A 19,349-nucleotide genomic window follows, 5' to 3' on the forward strand; every position below is an offset into this window, starting at 1 on the left:
GAGAGAGATCTCCCTCCCCCCCCCCCCCCCCCCCCCCTCATTCTTCTTCTTCCTCCCTTTTTTTCTTCAATTCCTCCTCGTTTCCTCCTCTCGTTGCTCCTCTCATGCAATATGCCTAATCCCCTTTCTCAAAAATCCCCTAGGAATCCCTGTTTTTGCTCCTCCACAATAGTCACGACGCCGTGATTGACATGTCATGGGAGCGGACATGATAATGTGGCATTTCATTTCGGACCTGCACCAAAACCGATTGTGAATGGTGTGAAAGAGGTTGCCCAAACAAGCTCATTACTTCTTGCTCCATGGCCGTGCTCATTCGAGCATCAAACAACCCATCGCGAGCCCATCTCTCCGCTTTTGCAGTTTCGCCCACTGCCCTGCACCATTTTCCCTTCTTCTTCCCCCCCTTTTTACACCCGCTAACAAACTCCCCCTCTCTTTACTCTTGCCTTTTTGGGTGCCCATTCTCAAGGCTTTTTTGGCAGCCACTTCATGGGCTTTTCAGGCGGCCATTCTCAAGTACCCATTGCCTCATACACATGCTCAAGCATTGCAGAGCACAACATTTTTCTCCAACACCCTATCAACCAACGCAATGTGTAGCTTAACATGGTTATCCAATAGCCGTTGATTGGCTTACTTAAGCAGTCAAAACATTGAACACGACATTTTTCTTCAAAATCCCCGACTTGCAATCACACCGTTAATTCTCCCTTGTGATGCCACTCACCTTCAAGGTGCAAGCATAGATGAGAGCGTTCCAAGTAAGACCTACCATTAGCATCCACTTTTAAATAGATTAAAGATACCCTTCCATAGCATTGTAGGGCTTATACTGCAATCAACGTATTTCGAATAACCACACTCCAAAATGATAACCCATCAAGAACTTTATATGCATTCGTAAAAGAATCACATATATGACACAAATATCAATGTCAAACACTGCCAAGAATCTTAGTTGGCATTGCCAAGCACCATATTAGCCCGGTTATTGACCACGGTAGTTTTGGACACAATGTTTGTCTCATTAAATACATTACATTTTGCTTATAAATCATCTAAATCATTTCCCATGTACCATATTTGGCACCACATTTGACATAGATATCGACCCAAGCATTGTTGAGCTCAACTATTTCCAACAGAGCATCGCCAAATCACAACACATTTGGCATACATCATCATCACCATTGTGTTGAGCACAAGTACCACCTGTTTATCTAACTATGAACGCACTACAAGATATGAAATTCTAGAGAAGATTCTCCTTGAGCACTTACTGTATCGCATTCCAAATCTTGGGTGCAGCTCAAAACTCCCAGCTGGCACCGCGATCGAGGCGACCAAACTAGTACAAAATTGGCCCCCGGTGAAACTTTAACCTACAATATCTTGGCAACCCGAGCTCCAATTATTGATTTGAAAAGACAGACGCTCTCCAAAAAGCGAGCACTTCAGACCCTTGCATTCATATCAACTTTGACCCTTCATCAGCAACTGCCCCATTGGGCTCAGATCTGCAAACCATCTTGACTTCAAACTTCCATAACTTCTTTATCGTATCTCCCATTGACAAGCCGTAAAGACAACCATAGACAACATGTTAAGCACTACAATTTAGGCTTGTAAAATCACGTTTTGGAAGCATCATTTACACCTCACTTGTAGGGATCAACCTCCTTTGATCTAGGCACGAGAACCCACATTTAGCATACATTTCAGCTTTCTTATTGACATAACAGCTACTAACATTGTTCATAATTTTGGCAAAATATCAAATATGTATGCAAATTTGCATCTTTCACCTCGTGCCTGCAAAGCGGCACGACATCCACCCTCTCTACACCTGCACAGCCAATCCTTAGAAGTCTTCCAAGGTAGCATCTTCATTAGAAGACACATATTAATCTCATCAAAATCCCCATCTTCATGCACATTGAAATCTCCATATCCAATGTGAAGCTCTGCATCCCTCTTGTTATACTTTTTGACATGTTTACCTACATTTGGAGCCTTTAACTCTGTACCATCCATCTCGCGTAACTTGTAGGTAGCATTCGAAAAAGCATGTTTGACCATGTAGGGGCCAAACCATTGCTTAACCATTTTGTACATAGCTGATTATCTAAACTTCTATCATAAACAAGAACCCGATCCCCTTCTTGAATAGAGTTTGGTCTCAGCCTATGTCGTTTGTTAAAAGAATCTTTGTTCTTTAAAGGAGCATTCCTCAGTTTTTCCTTGCAGTTTCCACATCCTCATTTCTCCTTTTTAGTTGTTGAATCATAACAGGTTTTTGACCATGCATCAACTCTAATGGCATGAACCATGAAATAGTACTATGTGTGGTACGGTCTACCCATAAAGCATATGGTAGCAATCGAGGCCAATCACCAATATGTACTTTGCATGCTTTAGCCAACGCCCTGATAATGGGAGAGGTAACTTAATACCCAGACGAGCAAAAAAATCTTTGGCCTCATCAGCATCCAGTTCCCCTCTATGAACGATATATTTACCAAAATATCCATATCTCCATATTACATATGAATCAAGTAGAAACTTGCATACCGCACTTGTAACTTTGGTTTGCAAAGCCCTCCCTTCAACCTGCTTTTTCAAACTTTCCCTGGCAAGCACAATGTACCTCATTTTCCATAATCTTGTAGGCATTGTAATCAAATCGGCTACCCATTTGAAATGCATATACAATGGATATGTTGGATGTAATCCATCATGGTGCTTGACATTTGAGTACATTTGACACACAATACAAGTTTCAACAAAGTGTACCACATCTTTATACATTCCCTATCACCAATATCGATCTTTGATTTTTGCAAAAGTACGTGACCCAAACTCCCAGTGACCTCCCCATAATGACTCATGGAATTCCTTAAGTAATTGAAGTTGTATTGCCCTGTTACAAACCACTTATTGAGGGGTTCCTCTTTGCTTCTTTCGACATTTCCATAAAAGCCCATCCAGCAAGAAATACCCATAAGCCTTCTTGCGGATTTTCTTGAACTCTTGATATGTCCATCCATCATGATGCTTCAATGTATTCAAATATTTCCCAATCAGTAGCCATTCATCGCCATATATATCCTTTACAAATAAGTAATGCAAAAACCATGCTTTTACATTCTACATGCAATTTTGAAGAGGTAAAGAACCTCAATCCCACATCTCCAGCTTCAAAAACCATAGTCTCTTCATCATCAAAGCTTGCCTTGGAAAGCATGTCCGCTACTGGATTATCTTTACTTGCAATATGATGAGACTTGAGATTTAATGAATTAATATATTTTATCCAATGTAGCATAGCTATGTCTGGAGTAGGACAACTTGTGATCATCCCAAGTAACGGCAAGCAATCTATCCCCACTATTACAAAAGCACCAATAAATTACTCCTTGTCACACCTCAGTTGCTACACCCCAACGTTCCCTTTTTACCTATTCATATGCTCTTTGTCAAGCACTTACTACTTTAGCACCGAATCTAATTGCATACCATTCTCGTTGTTCATCATCCTGTCCATTTTTTGACAGAAACCGGGATAGACTAGCCTGCACGTCTAGCAACTGGTTTGAATCACTAGTGGTCCAAAACTCTCGAGTTTGCACACCTAAACTTAACCAAATCCCATGAACACACTCATTATACTTTTGGGAGACATATTAGAGTGGCACGTGTCAGACTTTGCAATTAAGAACTAAGTATAATTATAACACAAACTGCATAATTGCATTAATGCATTCTGGCAATATTGAACATGGTAGAGCGGATACAACTTACAAGGCATGCTGATAATACGGACGATTACAATGATACATTAACGTAAAGTATAAGGTAGTTAAAATGATCCCCATACGATTATAATGTGGTGTGTGGTCGTGTGTCCGACCACCTAGTGTGGGAGGACACCTCTAAGTGTTCTTGGAATGTAACCTTTACAAGCTAATATAAGGAGGTGCCAGATGGAAGAAAGGCAGGCTCATTTAGTCTCAATCTTGCTCTACATTTGGGTACACCACATTGGTGGAGGAGACGGGCAGTCTCTTGTCGAGTGGGTAGTTACTCTAAGTTTTCTTGGTTTCCCTTTCTATACCCATGGCGTTTCCCTTTGATGTAGGCTAGTTGCACTTTGCCCTCATGCAATGCCGATTGCGCTATGCTTTTCTTGTTGTTCACTTCCATTGATGCACTCTACCGACATCACCACTGGCAGGCGATGTCCAGATATTTTACAAGAGTAGTCAACTGTCCCGTACATTGCTGCAGGGTGGATAATTTTGCATTTCTTGCAGAGCCTATCTGCGCTTCTTGCCAAGATTGTTCAATCACCTTCAAAATCAATCTCCGCTCTTCAGCCTGCCAACCCACAACTGCCCCCTTTGCAAGGCTTGTTCTGCCATGGACGCTTTCAAGGACGCAGAATCCCAACCCCAACGTGTCGCGCACTTAGCCTCAGTTGCAACCCCAGCTACGACAGCACGAGCCCTCGCTACGACGGCAGTCGGGTTTTATGTAAGTCACGTTATGCTATGCATAAAGGCTACAACAGCAGACGCGGAGCAGCTAGATGTCGTTATCATAGTAGTAAGAGCAATCGTGCTTGCTCCCAATATCAGTAGTGTTGGGATTAAAGCCCAAGTGGCCTCTTATGCGGATATGGCCGGCCGCCCGCCTAACTCACTTACCTCTAACTCTTTGTATATACTAACATATTCTTTGTGAATACTAAGAATTTGGTAGATAACCCTTCTAACATCTCTCTGCGTACTGTACTGTGTAAGCTCACTGTGTGTGTGTGTGAGAGAGAGAGTCGACCCACGCTCCGCTCCGCGACTTCAATTGGTATCAGAGCCTTGGTTCAGTGCGGATTTGCGCAATCGCGCGGGCGCGCACTTTTCCGGCAGATTCTGGATCCGGAGTTCGAAAATTCACACTCGGCGTTCCGGGAGCGTTTCCATCAGGCGACCAGGGGTTTTACCCCCCTTTCGAAGCCGTTTATGCCCTCAGAATTTCGTTCTGAGCACTACAGCAGAAGATAGATTTCAGCCGCAAAGAAATCCGTCTTGTGTAGATTGGCAAGCAGGAGGTGGTCGACATCAATATCGACATCGACATACATCACTTATTCGTCTTCAGAGCATCATCTATAGACCAGGTACACATATATATCATCAGATATATATATTGCAGTCTGCATTGCTACTTCTTGTGCTTGCCAGGTTCCAGGGGAGGTGTGGCCATACGACGGCTTGACACCACTGGCATGTATTGCAGATTGATGTACTGTGATTGTGGGTCTGCTAGTTGTGAGTCACGCTAGCAGACAGACCGCCGCAGCGGTCATAGGACAGTGATTGGTCTATTATAGGATGTATGCTAGTTCTGGGCAGTTTGCTGAGCCATCTGAGAGGGTCGTGTGTGAGGTTTTTTGAAGCCAAGCACTGGGGGCTGGGTTACCCAGTGTGAGGTGGATTAGGTTGCTGGAGTTCCCCTCTACACGCATCCTCTTTGGCGACTTTTATCCCTTAGGATGTATGACTTTGTGTTGACACTGGATTGCATCTTATGCGTCAGGCCGTTGAGGCATTGTTCAGGGTTCAGTCTTGAGACAGATACAGGTTCTGTCATCGCCCAGAGAGGAGACAGTGTATGCTTACGGGACAGCATATTACAGGGATTTTTTAGATTTGTCATTGGTCAGCTATTTATGATTGTTTCTTGAGCTATCTTTTGGTTCCCAGAGCTCAGTTTACAGGGGAGACTCTGTCAAAAATTTTCAAAAATACTGACAGTTCCTGAGGAGAGGTGTTCAGCTTGTTGATTATAGCTTGTTTACTGTGTACAGAGGCCAGTTTACAGGGGAAACTCTGCCGGATTTTTCTCAGGAGTAAACAGTTTGGCAGATATGGCATCTTCTCACAGTGAGACTCTTTACAACATAAAGAAGCTGGATGGCACAAACTTTCCATTCTGGAAGAAGCAGATTTGGCAGGTTTTGGTGCAGAAAAAACAAGTGAAGCCACTGAAGCTCAAAGGGGAGAGACCAGAATTTATGGCTCAAGATGAGTGGGAAGAGCTTGACGAGTTAGCTTGTTCCACAATCATGCTGACACTGGCAGAAAATGTTTACTTCAACGTAGCAGAAGAGACTACAGCGTATGGCGTATGGCAAAAGCTATGTGATATGTACGAGAAACAAAGTGCTGCTTCTCAGATTTACTGGCTCAAGAAATTGGTGGATTTGAAGATGAAGGAAGGGACAGCCATGTCAAATCATCTGAATGAATTTCACTCAATTTTCAGCCAGTTAACAGCACAAGAGATAGTCTTTCCAGATTCAGTGAAGGCTATGTTTCTCTTAATCACTTTGCCAGACAGTTGGGATACTTTTCGTACAGCGTTAAGTAATTCTGTCGCGCCAGAAGGTCTTACAAGTGCCAATGTAGAAGGCAGCTTGCTCACAGAGGAAGTGAACAGGAAGAACATTGACAAAGGCAAAGGCAATAGTGCTTTGGTCGTTCGAGGGAGACAACAGTTTAAAGAGAAGAAGGGTAAGAAGGCACAAAACCGAAGTAAGTCTCGTGATTCGAAGTCAAAGGATGACATAGAATGCTACCATTGTGGCAAGAAGGGTCACATGAAGCGAGACTGTACGAACTGGAAACAAGAAAAAGGCAAAACAAAGAGTTTTGAGCAAGATGAAAAGAAGAGTTCAGTGAAGATTGAAGAGGTGAATGTCACAGGATCTGGTTCAGACAGTGATTCTGGTATAGCAGCTGGTGACATCTTCCTTACAAGCAATCTTGATTCTGTTTTCTTGACTGCAGAGGATGGACATGCTATGAGTGATTGGATTATCGACTCAGGGGCATCTTTACATGTTTCTCCGCACAAAGAGTGGTTTACATCATATGTGGCTACTAAAGACTATGTCAGACTTGGCAATGAGCAGGTTTGTGACATACTTGGAGTGGGAGATGTGCAGTTGAAGTTTCAGAATGGCTCTTCTTTATGGCTCAAGAATGTCAGACATGTTCCAGCAATCCGAAAGAGCTTGATTAGTACAGGGAAGTTGGATGATGCGGGTTATGTGACAGTTTTTGGGAACAGCGCTTGGAAGATCTCCAAAGGTTCGATGACTGTAGCACATGGCAGCAAGTCAGGAACTCTGTACACTTTACATGTTTCAGAGGTTAAAAACCATGTAATTAATGTGATTGAGCAGCCAAGTGTGTCACTGTGGCATCGTAGGTTGGGACATATGTCAAAAAGAGGAATGGAAATACTTTCTCATTATGGTTATTTACCTGGCTTTTCATTTCAAGATTTCGAGTTTTGTGAGCATTGTGTTTATGGTAAGCAAACACAGGAACCGCACAGATCAAAGAGGAATCGTAGGGACGAACGGTTAGCTCTTGTACACAGTGACCTATGCGGACCAATGCCTAGTTTGTCACTAGGGGGAGCAGCGTACTTTTGTACATTCATAGATGACTATTCTCGCAAAGTATGGGTTTACTTCTTGAAGCACAAGGATGAGGTGCTCAAGGTCTTTAAGACATTCTTGCAGCTGGTGGAGAATCAGAGTGGTCAGAAGCTGAAGTGCTTGAGAACTGACAATGGTGGAGAGTACGTTTCCAAAGCTTTTCAAGACTTTTGTCAAGAAAAAGGGATTAAGCGGGAACTTACTGCACCATATAATCCTTCACAGAATGGGGTTGCAGAACGTATGAATAGGACCATACAAGAGAAGGTCAGAAGCATGTTGTCAAATGCTGAGTTGCCTGATGGATTTTGGGCGGAAGCAGTGGCTACAGCAGTCCATTTGATCAACAGGTCTCCTAGTAGGGTTCTGGATAAGAGTGCAGTGGCCGAGATGCTATGGACAGGCAAGGCACCTTCGTATAAGCATCTCAGAGTCTTTGGTTGTGAAGCTTATAGCCATATTCCTAAGGAGTTCAGAAATAAGTTAGAACTAAAGAGCAAGAAGTGTATATTTCTTGGCTACGGAGAATCGGGCGAGATGGGTTACCGGCTTTGGGATCCTGAGTCCAGAAAGCTTATTCGTAGCAATGATGTGCATTTCAATGAAGCCAAGTTTCACGCTAAGCCAGAGAAGACAGAGGAGATCAGAAGAGTTGTCTTCAGGGAAGATGGACCTAGTGCTAGCACATCAAGACAGCATGGTCAGGCTCAGGAACAGCCTATAGTGGCTAGAGAGGCAGAATCAGTTGTGGTGAGACGTTCTGAGCGTGTCTCCAAACCACCTGATCGTTATGTGCCATCTCTAAATTATGTCATGCTCACAGATTGCGGAGAACCATCTTGTTACAAGGAAGCATTACAAGTGGTTGACTCGAAAAAATGGCAGTTGGCCATGCAGTCAGAGATGACAGCTCTGCATAAAAACCAGACATGGAAGTTGGTTAAATTACCACAGGGCAAAAAGGCTCTACCTTGTAAATGGGTTTACAGGTATAAGATCACCGCTCATGATAGTCAGCCAAAGTACAAAGCAAGGCTTGTTGCCGAGGGCTTTAAGCAAGAACAAGGCATTGACTTTGATGAAGTCTTCTCTCCAGTGGTCAAGATGACTACATTGAGATGCTTTCTTGCATTGGTTGCTATATTGGATTTGGTGTTGCACCAAATGGATGTCAAGACAGCGTTCTTGCATGGTGATTTAGATGTGGAAATTTACATGCAGCAGCCAGAAGGGTTTGTTGAGAAAGGCATGGAACATTTGGTATGCCAGTTGTTAAAGAGTCTTTATGGCTTAAAACAATCACCGAGGGCATGGTACCATAAGTTCCACCAGTTTATGCTTTCTCAAGGCTACAAACGTAGTGAGTTCGATCACTATCTATATACAAAGAAGGCTAAGGATGGCAGTTGGCTGATCCTTATTTTGTATGTGGATGACATGTTGATTGCTGGCAAACACTTGGAAGAAATTTCAGCTTTGAAGTCAAAGATGGCAAAATCGTTTGACATGAAAGACATGGGTGAGGCAAGTCATATACTTGGTATGCGCATTGAGAGAGACAGATCCAAGAAGTTGATTTGGTTATCTCAAACAGAGTATATTGACAAGGTTTTGCAACGTTTCAATATGGAGAAGGGAAAGGCATTGAGTGTTCCATTGCCACCATATGTGAAACTTAGCAAACAAGATTGTCCTGTGTCTGAGGAAGAAAAGGCTGAAATGGATAAGATTCCATATGCGTCTGCAGTGGGTAGTTTGATGTATGCAATGATTGCTACACGTCCGGATATTGCATTTGCAGTGGGAGTGGTTAGCAGATATATGTCAAATCCCGGCAAGAAACATTGGGAGGCAGTGAAAGGTATCATGAGATACTTAAAACATACAAAGAGTATGCGCATATGCTATGGTAGTCAGGATTTGAGTGTCAGAGGATACACTGACTCAGATTATGCAGGAGACTTGGATAAGAGGAGATCTACATCAGGCTATGTCTTTACATTGGCTGGAGGTGCCATATCATGGCGATCTCGATTACAAGATTGTGTTACGCAGTCTACTACAGAAGCTGAGTATGTTGCAACAAATGAGGCATGCAAAGAAGCTATTTGGCTTGGTAGATTGGTTGCAGACTTGGGAATCAATGCAGATATGCCAGAGTTATATTGTGATAGTCAAAGTGCTATACAATTGGCAAAGAATCCAGTGTTCCATTCGAAGACTAAGCATATTGATGTGAAGTATCACTTCATTAGGGAAGTACTTGAAGACAAGCAGATACAACTGCTGAATATCCACACCAAGGACAATCCTGCTGATCTACTCACAAAGGGACTTCCAGGAGAGGGCTTTGTGCATTGTCGTGAGTTATTGGGCATTGGATAGATGGCAGCCATGTAAATCTTTGTACATTTATGTTCATAGATTTACAGTTACTTAAAGTGCCACATTGGACTTTAAGTGGGAGGTTGTTGGGATTAAAGCCCAAGTGGCCTCTTATGCGGATATGGCCGGCCGCCCGCCTAACTCACTTACCTCTAACTCTTTGTATATACTAACATATTCTTTGTGAATACTAAGAATTTGGTAGATAACCCTTCTAACATCTCTCTGCGTACTGTACTGTGTAAGCTCACTGTGTGTGTGTGTGAGAGAGAGAGTCGACCCACGCTCCGCTCCGCGACTTCAAGTAGTTGGCACGTCTCTGATCATATGTGAAGTGTGCTTACCCTCTATGACTGTTGTGCGTCTGCACCTTCCTATGAGCCTTGCCTTTCCCACCCCAGCTCTTTTGCAGGTTTTCGATCTAGCTACGGGTGGGCCGGCCTGGTGATGTTGAGGATGCGATGTGCGCAGAGAAGGTCGCTCAACCTTTCACCCCAAATATGCAGGCCCGAAATAGCTACATAACTTTATATTGCCCTTCAACACACCCCGCTCTTGTTCAGCCCCTCTTATTGCAAGAACCCTCTCTCATGGAGATTTCGGGAACACGCCTGCAAGACAGTCCTGTCAAAGCAGTAGCTAGCTTGTTAATGCATTTGGATTTTGGTGAGTGTTTCCTGCGACAACCTACACTGAATGTGCTCTACACAACCGATTCTCTTGGGATATTTTGCAGTTTGCAGATGGTTTTCAAATGTTCTTGTTTTGAGCATGCTCGAAAAGACGGGAGTTGCTGCACATTGATTGTTGCAAAGGTACTTGATCTTCTAGTCTTATTGTCATGAAGCAGAGTGTCAATCGGAAAGCTCAACTTTTCATTGTGTTTAGTGGTAGTCTTTTCATCTTTGGTTCCTTTTGCAATCTGGTTTTTGTTGAATAATCGTTACCATCACACCAAGCTCCTTCGGGAAGGGATGCATGTCGCAAAAATTTAGCACCCAATCCTCAGTCAGTCCTTCCTCGCTTTGTCCATTTCATTGGGACAGCGATCTAATGTTTGCATAAGCGAGATGTACGAGTTCCGTGCCTTGATGATGATCGGCACGATGTCGAGTCTAGCCCCCAAGTTCAGTCCCTAGCCCCCAAGGCGTTGTATGATCACTCCCCCCAGATGAGACGTTGGAGCTAATCCCTTTATGTCGAGTTCCTTCTCAGTCCAAACTTGTAAAAAGGTGTCCATCTTTTTCTCCCTAAGGGGGGAGGTGTGGTGTGTGGTCGTGTGTCCGACCACCTAGTGTGGGAGGACACCTCTAAGTGTTCTTGGAATGTAACCTTTACAAGCTAATATAAGGAGGTGCCATACGGGAGAAAGGCAGACTCATTTAGTCTCAATCTTGCTTTACATTTGGGTACACCACAATAAGGTAGTTAATTAAAATGCATGGTGAAATTATAAAAGCATCAGGCAAGCAAGCGAGAGACTTGCAAATGGAACTGAAGGAAAGCAGCTAGGCGCCCCCGCCAGTGGAGGTAGTGGAGGAGGTAGCGTTGGTGGAGGACTCTGCAGTGGTGTTGAAGGTGGCGGCTTTTGCAGCGGCCCTATTGCAACGCCCGTAGCTGCTTTGGCAGCCAGAGCCGCAGTATGCGCTACCAGAGCCGCAATAACCAAACTGGCTGCAGCACTGCCCGGCGTTGCAGTAGCCCTTGCCACCCTGCGGCAAATTTCCGCACAGGGCTGCGAGCAGGCTTGGCAGTCCACCATATCCAGCTGCGTCATCATTATCACGGTGGTCGAAGCCACAAGCAGCAGCGCAACAGCTGCGTGCACATCATAGCGGGCCATATTGGCATACTTATTAAGAATGAAGCCCTAGTGAGTATCTGCTGCAGATCGCTAGGGCTCGCTGGTATTAATTAAATCACGCTTTCTGATTCTATAACTAGCCGCTTGCTCTACATGCAGAGTTATCCAATTTGTAGTGAAATTGATGTGAACGTTGCAGCAAATTACAGAGCGGCTCCACACTCTCCATGTAAAGTATGCATCCCTCCCACAAAAGCAGTTAGGACGTCCTGCAGCTAGGGTCCATACATGACCTCCTTTTACAAAACTAAGCTTTCCCTCAACCAATCAATCAAGTACCCATTTACATTATAATGCAGAGTTTCTAGTATACTGAAACACCACCGCTAATGTAGAGCTCTCAAATATTTGATCAAGAGACCCATGACAACACTTATATGGACCCTTACTTGAAAGAACTCCGCCCCATCTTCAATGTGATAGAGTTCAAGGCAAGAAACATCACCAAGGTGGAGGAGTCTATCCATATTCCAGAGGAAGAGCTTGATCCCTTGCTTTGCACAATAACCATGGCCACCTATAAGATAAACATTAAGGAATGTTTTTTGCTATAGGATATACAAAATCTCTTTGATCTAAGAGATGACTACTGCCTTGGTATTTTGGCAAAGTAAACAAAGCATGGAAAATATTTTGTGGACTGCAACACACTATGCCCATTGTCATTGCTTGATATAGAATGTGAAAAGCTTATTGATCAGCCCCATGTTGGACAGCATGTGCTAAATGTTGTTCAAATCTCTGAAGAGCAAAGGATACACACAGAGGAGGAGCTCAAACAAATTTAGAGAATATTAAAGATTGAACACATAGGTAAAGAAATTCCAAGAGAGAGAAAAGAGATTAAACCAAGCTTTTCCATTGACCTCTGGAAAGAGAACCTGTTCGAAGATGATAAAAACCCTAAGGTAAAATAGTATTTTTGCAAGCACATTATTTAGGCTAGTAGAACTTCATTTTTTAAATCGATTTTATGATTTTTTTTGCATAGATTGATATTGTGCACCCTGACATGTCATAAAATCTAATATCTAACCAAACCAAATGATTTTCTCATATTAAACTAATTTTTTAATGTGGAACAATAAACGGGAACAATGGCTAGAATATAGACATGTGCTTATGGATCTATCTCAACATGGGTCCAAGGTTAAAGGGGTCCAAATGAGAGAGGGTTTGTCAAAGAGCAAGGCTAACTAATTGAGCTTAAAGACCTTAGGGTTAGCTTCATTAAAGACCTCCAAAGGTTAGTGTTAAAAGTCCTTTGACCTTAGGCATGGTAGGGCTATGCTTGAGGTGTTTTTTGTGCTTGCTCACTAAGGTGCTTAAGGTGCTTAATGACTAAGGTGCTAAGGTGCTCCATGACTAAGGTTATCAAGAGGTTGAAGGTGTTCCCAACAGTCAACATGATCCCTACTCAAGGGGAGGCGAGCCCTCATTGTAGGAGCATGAGAGAGAACACACATAACCTCACACAAGGCAATCTTGGTTTAAAGAAGTAACGAAGACACTTGTCAACTTCCTTTTCATGTTGCCCTCATGGTGTGCCTAAAGCCTATTTGTTGACCTTTCAAGGGGTCCAATGATAATTTAGCTAATTTATTTAATTGATCATGCATTTATCAATTCCTCTCTCTCAAAGCGAAAAGGGAAACACTTGTCCCCAGGATAGCATGGTTGCTTGATATGCACCTTGCATACGATTGGATAGGCTTGTAGGGGTCCAATTGCTAAAAATGAAGAACGTGCCAGCCCTGCAAAATACCAACAGAAACACGCTGCAAGCCATAAAACTGATAAAGTTGCATACCTCACAACCATCCTTGCCATATTCCACGCCACACATAACATAGAGAGACATAGAGTGAGAGAGAGTAGAAGAGCACATGCAAATGCGCCTCCTAGAGCGGAGTGCCACACCGGAACGTCAAGCGAAAGAGGGGAGGGGAGAGAAGAAACACAGAAACACTGGGTACAATCTCCCCCCGTGCAAGAGTGACCATTTTCCTCTTGCGCGTATTTCATTTATAGATTTTTTGAATGGTCAAATTGAATACAAATTGAATACCGGAGCGTCAAGCGAAAGAGGCAGGGGGAGAGAAGAAACACACAAACACTGGGTACAATCTCCCCCCGTGCAAGAGTGACCATTTCCCTCTTGCGCGTATTTCATTTATAGATTTCTTGAATGGTCAAATTGAATACAAATTGGTCGGCCGGTCATAAATGGGCAAAGCTCATAAAAGAGCACTTGAATAATAAAATGTACATAAAATATGATATCCTTTTGCAATAGCTTAACTCAGTCAAGCCTTTTCCACCTGTCAATATCAATTCCATAATATATATCTCCGTTGGAAAGCAATTGTCCTCAGTTGCCAAGATAAACAAATCTGCAAATCATATTGTCAAAAGTAGTGATTAGTATTCTATGTCAAAAATAGCACGTTGAAAAATGAAAAATTTATGAAACAAGATAACATTGCTTATGCCTGTCGTCATCCACATACTACCTATTCTAGTGTCCCATACCTCTAGAATAAGCAGTATATGTCATACCCTGATAAATCACGATATCATTGGTCACACTCATCATTCAATAAGTCAATTTTCATCAATCTCAAGTTCACTTTCATAAATACTGTCTCACGAGAGAAAATCATCATATACCAATTCCAAATCAAATTCCAATTCCACAAGATAAGTCCAAATCCAAATCACTTTCAGTATATACCCGAGTAACAAAATCATACGAGCTACAGTGTTCGCCAGTCACTACAGCATGATTTTGTGATCGGTGTTGCCTAAATCGGCGAATCTACACCCGACGTGGTGCCTAAATCGAGGAATCTACACTAATGCTGCCTAAATCAAAGAATCTACATTTGATATAAGTTCAAGTTTGTTGTTGTGCTGCGTAGATTGGCGAATCCGCACTAGATGAGCACTGACACACTGCCTAAATCGGTGAATCTGTGTGCATGTGACCAATGGACCAAGCAAGACATAAAAAGAAAACATTTTCCACCTATTTCACACCAAATTAGAGTATGTTCCACTAACAAGGTTCTTACTAATGGTGGCTCGATATCCGAGAGCACCCTAGCTTAAATGAGGAGCTGCATAGCTACTGAATAATCATGTCAATAAAATTTCATACCGTGCAAGTAGTAAGCGGAGAATTTAACAATGAACCTGTCAAAGAGGGAAACTTGAATAAAAAATCCCCAGAAATTTGTACTTTATGCAGTTTTCAACTATGTATATGTATGTATATCAGTTAATAACAACAATTGATCAACGAACATTAATTTATGAAGGAGTTGTACGTAGATTCTAAAGGTTAAATGACAATAGGTTGCTAGCAATTAATACAGACCATGACCCTTATGTATCTTGTTGATTAGTTAAAATGTCAACAATGATGAATATGAACATGGAAATAAAATGCAAATACGTGTGGAACAACAATGCCAAGGTCATTTAAAGTATGCTCTCAAAGGTAGTTACGTCAAAGAGGTTCAACATAAATGTAAGCTGAGTATGTTAGTTGAAAAACTACTTAGAAATTGATACTAATTAATGTGAGTAGACTTGTACATATTCTAATTATACTTCACTTAGAGTAGGGTTTGAGCAAACAAAAAATAACTTTTGTCTATGGCAGCACATGCTTATGGAATCTCTTATGAATGGGATGAAGATATGAAATGAGTTCGCAAATACACAGTGTACATGAGAAGTTTAAAATTAGAAACTTTACTCTTGCAAAATTCAAGTAAAACTACACTTTACTATTGAAATGTACAAAATGTATCTTGTGTAGATGCCGGGAAGTCACACACAACTGCATGCTTAGTGAAAAAAACATCATGAGAAGCATGGGACAAAATCATAATGAAAATGAGAATGAAAAAGGATCAATATATAAGAGCCTGCCAAAAATGCTACGTAGGCTATCGGAGAGAGTAGAGAATTGTTTACTTTTCTCACTAGACGTCAATACTGCCCCATGGAAAGTGGGACTCAAATTTTAAAAGTCTCTAATGGACTGCTAAGAGTGCCATAGATTGGAGAGCTGAAGTGCACTATGTTGCGGACTAGTTGGTGCCAAGGACACTTGCCTTGATAGATTATACGTGAGAAGGAACTGAAAGAGAGGGTTGTGCTTGTCAAATGTGAGAGATTTGACATATTTGCGTAAGCAAGTCGATGTGGGCAAAGCATGCCACACTGTTATCTCGTAATAAAAAAAAGAAATGGACAACATGGAAGGTTTTGCGGCATGTTAGCCTAGAGTTGGTTATAAATTTACTTTGTTCAAAGACATATGTGACAACATATGTGCACCAAGAATAATGAGTTATTTAAGGAGAATCCCCAGTGCGTGTGGGGTCAGGATTGATTACGCTAACTCCGGGACTCGCAAGAGATCAGAAATGTTAGTAGAATTAAAATATCGCAATTTTGGAGATCTTAAATGCCAAAAATTACAATAAGGATTGCAGGGGAGTGCAATCATGGCACCCCCACGAAAAACTCCCGAATCGCGTGAACCGTGCATGCAAGCAAGGGGCATTAAAATCAGCTCGGCAACTTTTAATATTTGAGTGCATTTTGCACGCATCGCTACAACGCCACATCTAACCATTTGATCATAATTTCACCATCAATCTTGTTATTAGATTTTTTTTTTAAAAAAAAATATTTTAAAAATATAAATAAAGTAAATGCTTAACTTGGGTTGCAGACAACGTCTTTCAACCTGCCAGCAATTATCATTTCTCTTCTAGTGGCCAGCCAGTTACATTGTAGTCAATTTCAACGCAGCCAATCATTGCTCCAATCATTGTGCGCAAAATTAACCTACTGGCCAACACTCTGATGTGATAGCCAATCGGGCAAAGGCCAGTGCTCCAGGGTACCCTGTACTATCCATGGGGGTTGGAGAAGGCAATATGCAGCAACAACACACGGGGCAATGATGACGGGCCCTACTGAATTGCGGACAGAGTACCTACGACTGATTTCAAAAGGTGGAGCGATTGACTTCATGTTTCATAGCGGGTCGACAGCCTGGTAGGAAAAGTGATGCAACCAAGACCCCCATACACACTCGTAGACGTAGCCTTCATTCTTTTGCCCTGTAGACCTTACAGGAAGCCCTCCCGGCCTTCAAGCCCACCGCTTTGCACCTGTGGAAGAAGCCCTACTGGTCGTTGCAGTTCCCCATGTCGTCATCATGGTCATGGTTGTGATCGTCGCGTTCATCCTATTCATGATTCTCTATTGCGTCTGTTCCTGCTTGCGTAACTGCTTCAGCTGTGTTCGAAGCTACCAGCTCCCTTGTTAATGGATATGCAATCTGCAATTGTTCCGTCTTCAAATTCTGATGGTCTTTGTAGATTGGTGTCAGTTGTGTGCAAAATATATCTTGTCGTCTTTTGCATGGTGGTGGTTGTGTGTGTGTGTGTGTGTATAGCTGCTAGTAGGCCAAGGAGAGAGAGCGCGAGAGCCGAGAGGCTGCCAAAGTCAGTTCAGCTAGGAGAGAGTAATAATGTCCAATGGGGAGGGAGGGAGGGAGGGAGAGAACTGGTGGGCATCAACGAGGAGTTAGAAAACAAGCGAAGCCAAGTAAGAGAGAGAGAAAGTCAGCATGCCCTGAGAGTCGGTGGGGTTGTCAACAAAAAGAGAGATAGAGAGAGACTGATCGCGGGTGGTGGCTAGAGAGAGATAGAGAAAGAAAGAGAGATATTGGGTGGTTGGGGTAGGAAAGCTGGAGCCATTGCATGGGAATAAAGAGGTGGTGGCTGGGAAACTGCGATAGAAACACATGGATGTGCAAAAAATAAATTGAAATGCACTCAGTGTGCTGGAAGTGGTGTCGTCCATGTAAAAGCGAATTCAGTGATCAGATGCCAGAGCAGTTGCAGTCCATGCATGCCAAGCCAAAAGCAAGTCAAGTCAATTCGGTGGGTGGGCGGTACGCCATCCAGCACGGCATGATGGTGGTGGCTGGTTTACCACTTACGACGACTAATTTTGCTAAAATTTGAGTTTTTTTTTTTGCACTCGATGGGGTTGAGTGATAGTAGAGATGGCGTGGGAGCATCGTTGATGGGAGTCGGAGTGAAGGTTGAGCAGGGTGATGTTATTGTGTACGCAAGACTATTAGCAGTGGTCGAAAATAATTTACTAGAAACTTTAGCTGTTGAGGTCAATAATTTACTAGAAAAGTTATATTCTATGTAATCTCTTACGGTTGCATCCCTATCCACTACTGGTTTCTTGATTCTACTTGGTCAAACTCAGTAAGGAAAAAACATGCGTCCTCTATGTGGATAATTGGAGTGTTCTTGACTTGTTCTTGAGACGTACTTTCTGTCCTTTTTCTCTAGAATTAGTCTAATACAAACAATCAGATACGTAGCTCTCTCTCATCTATTGACATACTTGTCAGCTGCAAAAAAAGAGTAAAATATCAATTCCATAACACCAATCATCTTCTAGCATGAGCTACAAGGGGGGGTCAACCAATGAAGCTAGGGGCTACCTTGGGGGATATACTCTCTCCCCCCCCCCCACACTCTCTCTCTCTCTCTCTCTCTCTCTCTCTCTCTCTCTCTCATTGTGTGAAGTACAAAGTGCAAGAGCTGCATCTCCTTCTCCAAGACACTAGGTTAAATTGCAACGATAAAAAGCGATAGATTATATAATTGACCTAAAAGGTGCCTGGCCAAAGGATCAAAAGCTTAGGAGACTAGGGTTCATTCATGAGAGGGCTCTTTGTGAAGAGGTGACAAAGATTTCGGAAGCATATTTCATATTTCAAGTGGAGGAGTCTGAATGTATCTCTCAAGTGGCTATTGTGCCCAAGAAGAATGAAATATTTAGGATATGTGTCAATTTCAAACCTTTGAACACTGCCACAAAAAGGACCACTACCCTTTCAAGAGTAAATCCTTAATCAAGTTGCAAGTCATGAATGCTACTCAATCGTGGATGGATTTTCTAGCTACTTTCAAATCTTGATAGAAATTGAAGATCGATTGAAGGCTACCTTCATTACTCCTTGGGGATGTTTTGCCTACAAAAAAATGCCAATTTTCTATGTATCTATTAGTATGTAATCAGTATCGTTTTGGTCCGGCCCTCTTGCAAAAGCAGGGTAGAAACTTCATGCCAATCTATTTTGAGAGAAAGATGAAGAATGTAAGTGAGTTCTCTTACACATAAATAGAATAGTGGATATTTCCATTGGTTCTTGCTTGTCATAGGTTCAAGACATTTCTACTATTATAGGAAATTTATGTGCTCACCACATCAAACCATTTCTAGGATGTAGCCCAACATTTGAAGCCGAGAAAGTGCATATTAAAGTGGATGGACTATGGAGATCCAAGAGCATGACTTTGAGTTCAAAGTTGATCAATTTGTTAAAGCTCACCTGATGGACATAGTGGTACACAAGGGAGGGGAGCCTCCATCGTACCTAAGAGTCGACAAAAATGATTACAAAGAGGAGATGGATATTACAAATGCGTATATGGTGATGGTTGATGGTGCATATAAAGGAAGGTTCTTCAAAAA

General features: G+C 42.4%; 1 pseudogene; it reads left to right on the top strand.

Annotated features, from left to right (window-relative positions):
* Positions 1–4,422: 4,422 nt before the first annotated feature.
* Positions 4,423–10,740, top strand: LOC147439801 (uncharacterized; annotated as a pseudogene).
* The last annotated feature ends 8,609 nt before the right edge of the window (positions 10,741–19,349 follow it).

The sequence above is a fragment of the Adiantum capillus-veneris genome, chromosome 16 (assembly GCF_014529385.1).
Source record: "Adiantum capillus-veneris isolate H3 chromosome 16, ASM1452938v2, whole genome shotgun sequence".
Taxonomy (NCBI): Eukaryota; Viridiplantae; Streptophyta; class Polypodiopsida; order Polypodiales; family Pteridaceae; genus Adiantum; species Adiantum capillus-veneris.